Below are 6,000 nucleotides of genomic sequence, written 5' to 3'. Positions count from 1 at the left end.
TATAACTGATCTTTCTAGTCACAAAACTGAGTGGATCCCTCAAGCCTTATAAGTTAAAGAAGCTCTCTTCATACATACAATTACACTTAAACCATAATTCCAGTTTGCCTTAAACAACCTGTCCATAAGAAAATTTGTTTTCATCATTTCACCAAAATATGTCAAACTTAGTATTAGGAAAAAAATTTTAGTTGGTCAAGAGTTTTTGTTTTTGTTTTTTTAATGCTCTCCAGCTAAAACTTTCTCTTTATTCTCATTGGATTAATCTCATTGCCTGTAATCAACCTCATAAACTCACCTTAAACAAATGGGGAATGCTAATTAAAGTAAGTTAATACTTGAAGTCCTTAGAAAACTCTTTAACCAACAAAGTCAACTCCTCAGGAATGCTTTTCTATATAACCTGAATGGTCTCACCTCTCCCAGGTCCCTCAGGACACTACTGTAGAAATGGTGCCAGGTCCTCTACATTGCTAAGATAAGAGAGATGTGTACAGAGGCCCAGAAGAAACTAACACAGCCACCCCCTCTCCTTCCTCTCAGGAGCTGCTCACACTCCAGGCCTGAGCTGAGGAAAAATATCCCATTGTCTGAGGCACCAGACGTCACATCCTCAGTCCTTCCATTAGGAGCAATAATCCTGATCCCAGACACGTGCTCCCCTTCCCAGCTGTGAGGGCTCCTCCCGGGCACACTGCCCAGTTTCCTCTGCTCCCAGACTTCCCCACTGCAAAACAGAGATAAGTGTTGTTACCTTTCTCCCTCAGTGTTCTAAAAACAAATAAGGCAAATGGTTCTGGGGTCCTTGAAGAGAATTGAGGCATGCCTGCTAACTTTCTAGCTAAGGCTTTGTTTGCTTTGGTTTGCGTTGGTTTTTATGAGTCTGTTTTCCTGAGGACTTCGTCAGACATTCAGAACACCTAAATGAAATTAAATTACAACTTCTCATCTAATGTTAATGAAGGATGAACAGTATTCAAAGCGTTTGTACTAGACACCTGGTGAACAGAGGAGCATCATTCCCACCTTCAGGGAACATCATGGTTACTTTCTCAGTTAACTGGTACAGGTGTGAAGCCGGGAGAATCCTACTTTACTGGTTACACTGGGAGACCCTGGAAGAAAGCCCTTAGCCTTCCCAAGCTTTGTCGTTGTCTGACATTAGCCAGAACAGTTAATATGTGTTGAGGGTCGACTGCATGGTAGTGGGTTTATGCAGTTTATTTGCATTAAGTTATTTAAACTCAGAACAATGACCTGACATGGATCCTATGATCATTTTCACATCTGTAGTTTCATCTTATGGATAAGAACACTGAAGCTTAGAGACGTTATCACCCCAGTCCTGGGTCTACAGTTATGGTGTGAGGAAGCCAAGCAGCAAACCCAAGCGGCCTGGTCTTAAAGCCTGCAGATTTAACCATTGCACTGAACTACCTTTCAAAGAAAACATAGTACAACATCCGCAGACTCAGAATAAACTGACATAGCACACAGAAAGCTGTTAGCGCAGGGTCTGACACACAGTAAATGTGCAACAAATATAGACATAGCAGCTGAAATTATTAGAGAGACATATAGAGAACCAGGGTGTAGGGCCAGGTCTACTGGTATATTCCTTATAGCCCAGGAGGCAGAGGCAGATAGATTTCTGTGAGTTCCAGATTAGCCAGGGCTATATAGTGAGACCTGTCTCAATAAATAAACGCCACAATGCAAAGTCAAAAAGTAAGCACAACTGCTGTCTGTTTCCCAGGAAGACCTCTTCTTGCACACCAAGCATCATGGGCTCACAGGAGGGGGTGGCTGAGGAAGAGCAGGCTGTGAACCCCAGCGTCCCTAAATCAGCCCGCTGGTGCTCTGTCAGCAGCAAACTGAAATTTCCAATTTCCAGAGATGCTTACGCAGAGCAGTGTTAAGTAGCTGGGAGGGTTGGCTATTAACATTCAGGCTGCATTTATGAGGACAGTTTCCAATTGAGCATATAAAAATGCATCTGCTGCAAGAGTCCTCCTCTCCTTTAACCCCGACTTTTCCAAGTGCCCCAGGAATAAACAACAGTGTGGAGTCTCTTTTCAGCATCTTCCAATCACACCCCCCACCCCAAGGGATCCCAATCATAAGATCTGTCTCAGAACTGTTTGAAAAAGGAAAAAAAATGCATGAAGAGCCAAGAGCTTACATTCTAGCCAAGTTAGGAGCCTATGAGAACAAGAGCTGGGGGGGAGGGCTGTTCGCTCCATGCACGTAGCAGAATTAGCTCTCTCCCTCTGGGTCTGCTCTGCTGCAATGCTCAGCAGCACCGAGGGAGAGAGATCCAGGAATCTGCGACAAAAACGGTGACAGCCTGAAACACCCTCTGGTGCCAGCCTCCAAGTTCTCATCAGTCACTGCAGTCCCTGACGGGCTGACAGAGCAGCAGGATTTCAACACCAATAAACCTGATGTGCTTCCAGGCAAAGAAGCCAAGCTAAGGAGGAAGGGGGTTGAAAGAGTTTCTTTTGGGCGTCTGTCAGACTTTTACTTCCTGTTGTGTGCAAAGAGGGGTTTCAACATCAGCTGCAAACCACCAAGACTCTGGATCCAGCCACCTCTGGGCAGGTAAATGTTAATTCCCTACATTGGCCAATTGCATGTGTTAAACTGACTTCTATTATCTGAAAGGGCTGGTTAATGGTTTTGATTAGACAATCCAAAGCCATTTATTTACTTTAAAAATCCATTTTTACTAATTTATAATGGGAAAAAAGAGAATTTTACTTCTTTGTGGTCATGTTTCTTTTCCTCCTACAAAACTAAGTATCAAGCACTAATTAGTCATAGTTTTAGTAATGACCAAACCAAGAAGTTTAGATTTCAAAATCAAACGATATGCATGTTTTTCATGTTTAAAATATCTAAAGTTATCCATCATCTCCGTGTACCTAACAGCAATGTAGAATTGGAACATTTTGTTTTTCAAGAGTTAGGAACTCTCTCTCTCATAGTATATTCTGCCTCTGTTATTTTCAAGTTATCCCTTTCCTGGTTCCCTCTCTAACAGTTTAGCAGATTTTTTTTTTCTTGCCTCCTGTTACCATTTGTTAAGATGTACACAAGGGGGCAAGAAATGTATCCAGTTCCTGATAATGTCTTCTTCAGAAAAACAAAATGCAGAAGGAAAACTCAAAGCTGTGAGCAGCTGAGCCATCTCCCAGAAGGTTCTGGGATCTGGTTCTTCTCAAATACAGCATTTTCCTGTATGCTCTGCTTGCTCATTCCTCCAGGCACAGGATCACCCTGCGGTAGAAAGTTTTCCCCTGCTTTCAGCTGCAGAGAAATACAGTTGAAAAGTTACCCCCAAGAGGTCCCACCACAGTCGCATTTGCAATGTCTTTTGTCTGCAAAGAGGTTAAATATATCACCTTGACATTGTATCAGCCACCTCTCTGGGGTAGGCCCTGACCATGCTGAATAGAAATGTGCCCACAGTCTAAAATAAAATTATTCTCTCCTTTCTCTTGGATACCAGGTTTTTGTATTATAGTGCATAGCTTGTTCAGCTAAATCTTTGTGGTTCTGAAGGGTTTTCTTTGCTTTTCTTAGAGTCTTCCTTCTTAGAAAATATTTAAATTTTGGATTATCTAGTGACCTAGCAAGGTAGGGCAGTCTTTTTGATCTGCTTGCCATTCAATCAACTGATGCTACTTCCCACATCTGGGAAAAGAATATGTGTGTGGTTGCAAGATTGTGCCCCCTCCCCTTTATTCAAAAAGTTTTTGGATAGCCACTGCCTGGTGAGACTGTTGGGGACTGATTTCCTTGCCCTTCAGTTTAATCTCCGGAGGCCATCATGGCACAGATGTGAGGTAAGACAAGAAATAGCAATGACAGAATGAAGTGTGTCTCTGCACAACTCCAAATGTTTGCTCGTTCCCTCTTGACTCTTATTCTTTCTCAGCTGACTTGAAGCCATGCATGAACATGTCTGATTTGGTTAACTTTAGCATGATGTCCATAAACATATTTTCCTGCCAAGGAGAACAGAAACAACTTGTCACAAGGCCTGAGGCATGTTGGACTTTCTTATTATCCTGGAACAATCTTTAGTGGGTGAAAAGGTACCTCCATAAATCCAGGAGAACCTCTTACAGGTCTCACAAGATGCCTTCCGCCACAGCTGCATTTCTGATGGCATTGTCACCTGACCACAGCCTGTTTCTTTGTCATGGACATCAAAGGATGTACAGAACTCTGGGAGAGACTGTCTTCTTCAAAGATAGTCAGTAAAATTACCATGAGAAAGACACTGGGCTCTGCTTCATACATTATGACCATATAACTGTGACTTATATAATAAGACTACAAAGATGTGGTTTATGTGCACATTGTCACACTAAATAGTTCAGGAACCCTGGGCAAGTGATTTTACATCTTTATGGCCATAGAACCATTCATTATGGCATGCAAATCAAAAAAACGATAGATACTGCCAAGATGCAAAGGGAAAATTAAGTGGGAAAAGTACCTATGCCTAATATATACTAAATAATCATAGCAAATACTAAAGTATTGGTCTAGCTGTTTTTCACTCTGTAAACTCTGGGAAGGGATGGACTCTGGGATTCCCCTTGCACTGGTGCACTCTGCTCTAACAGAGTGGACAGACGCAGGCTGCAGAGGCAGATGCACCTGAGCTGCAACTCCAGTCCCCCCCCCCACAAGCTGTGTGAGCTTCACCAATCACTTCACACCTCCAGACATCAGCTAACCATCTCTTAGACTAATGATTCCCATAGGTGAGGTTGCCCTAAGGGTCAAATGAGATATTTATTAAACACAGTGTGTATGATACCAGCTAGGACACCAGACTCACCACAACAGTTAGTTATCACAGGAAACCTCGTGTCCTAAGCTGTTTATTATGAAGCTGGAATGAGGCTTCTCATAGCAAAATTAGAATTGAGTTCTCTTTTCTTTATTCAAAGAAATGCAGAAGAAACCATCTCAGGACCTCGACACAGGTGTTTGTTGCTGAGTATCCATGCTTCGTCCGTTAGCAGCTCTGAAATGGCCCAAGTCAAATGGGAGGGGTGATTTCCAGCGCCAGCCCTTCCGGAGGCAGAGAGGAGATATACCACTCTGCAGCTAGCTCTGGTTTAGGGGGTCTCCTTGGACAAGGGGGGAAGCCCCAACTCTTCTCCTTTCAGACCTTTCTTGAAGGCAAGAATAGAGGTTTTTGACTTGCTCCGGGGGTGTCTTTTCCTCTCTCTGTTGACATTCAAACAAAAAGGCTCTTTTGGTGGTGGTTGTTGTGTTTTTTGTAAAGTTATCCCCTATGTTCCTAGCATTGAGATGTCAGCTGCTTTTCTTGGCCGTGTAAAGTAGGAACTGCCTGTTGCCATAGTGATGAAAGGGTATAGAGAGAGTCCCGAGTCATGACCAGCTCTATGAAACAGCTCTTGTTGGTCTTAAAATCCTTCTGTGGAGATGGAGTATCCAGTCCTGGCTCAGTTGTCCCCTATTATGCAACCGACCGATGTGCAGCAGCGGGTAAATGTTCCCCTTAAATATTCAGAGAATAGAAGGCATTTATCGGGCAGCCAGAGCAGAAGCCATCCCCCTCCCCCATGGGGTGCAAGGAAAAAAAATGGGAAGGCAAAGGAGAAATAGAAGTCACCGTCCTTGAAGGCGCACACTGCAGTTATTAGTCAGCATCTAACCTGTGTTAAAGCTAGCTGCAAAACTCAAAAGCCTTAGCTTCTCCTGTGTCTGAAGGGGGACACGGGTCACTGCAACACTAGCTGGGGTGATGGATGAGAGTTTAGCAAGGACTGGTCTTAATCATCCTTCCCAGGATGAGGTCTAACGCTGGCAGAGGTGGCCCTTTTGAACTTGGAGTCTCCAGAGAGTAAATTGTAATAGTAACCTCAGAAAAAAAATCATTGTTTAATTGTAGAACAGTGAATTTGTAAAGAAAAAAGAAAGGGAGTAATTATGAGTTTAGTAGTTGGTTGATAC

The 6,000-nt window shown here is 43.2% G+C and overlaps 1 protein-coding gene across 1 annotated transcript in view; it reads left to right on the top strand.

Annotated features, from left to right (window-relative positions):
- Positions 1–2,251: 2,251 nt before the first annotated feature.
- The window catches only part of Sparcl1 (SPARC like 1), a 29,198-nt gene continuing 25,449 nt past the window's right edge, over positions 2,252–6,000 (top strand). The window contains exon 1 of the mRNA XM_005076369.4: positions 2,252–2,601. The gene's annotated coding sequence lies outside the window, so the exon portion shown is untranslated. The remainder of the gene's footprint in view (positions 2,602–6,000) is intronic.

The sequence above is a fragment of the Mesocricetus auratus genome, unplaced genomic scaffold (assembly GCF_017639785.1).
Source record: "Mesocricetus auratus isolate SY011 unplaced genomic scaffold, BCM_Maur_2.0 Super-Scaffold_100006, whole genome shotgun sequence".
Lineage (NCBI taxonomy): Eukaryota > Metazoa > Chordata > Mammalia > Rodentia > Cricetidae > Mesocricetus > Mesocricetus auratus.
This window is presented reverse-complemented; position numbering and strand designations above follow the sequence as displayed.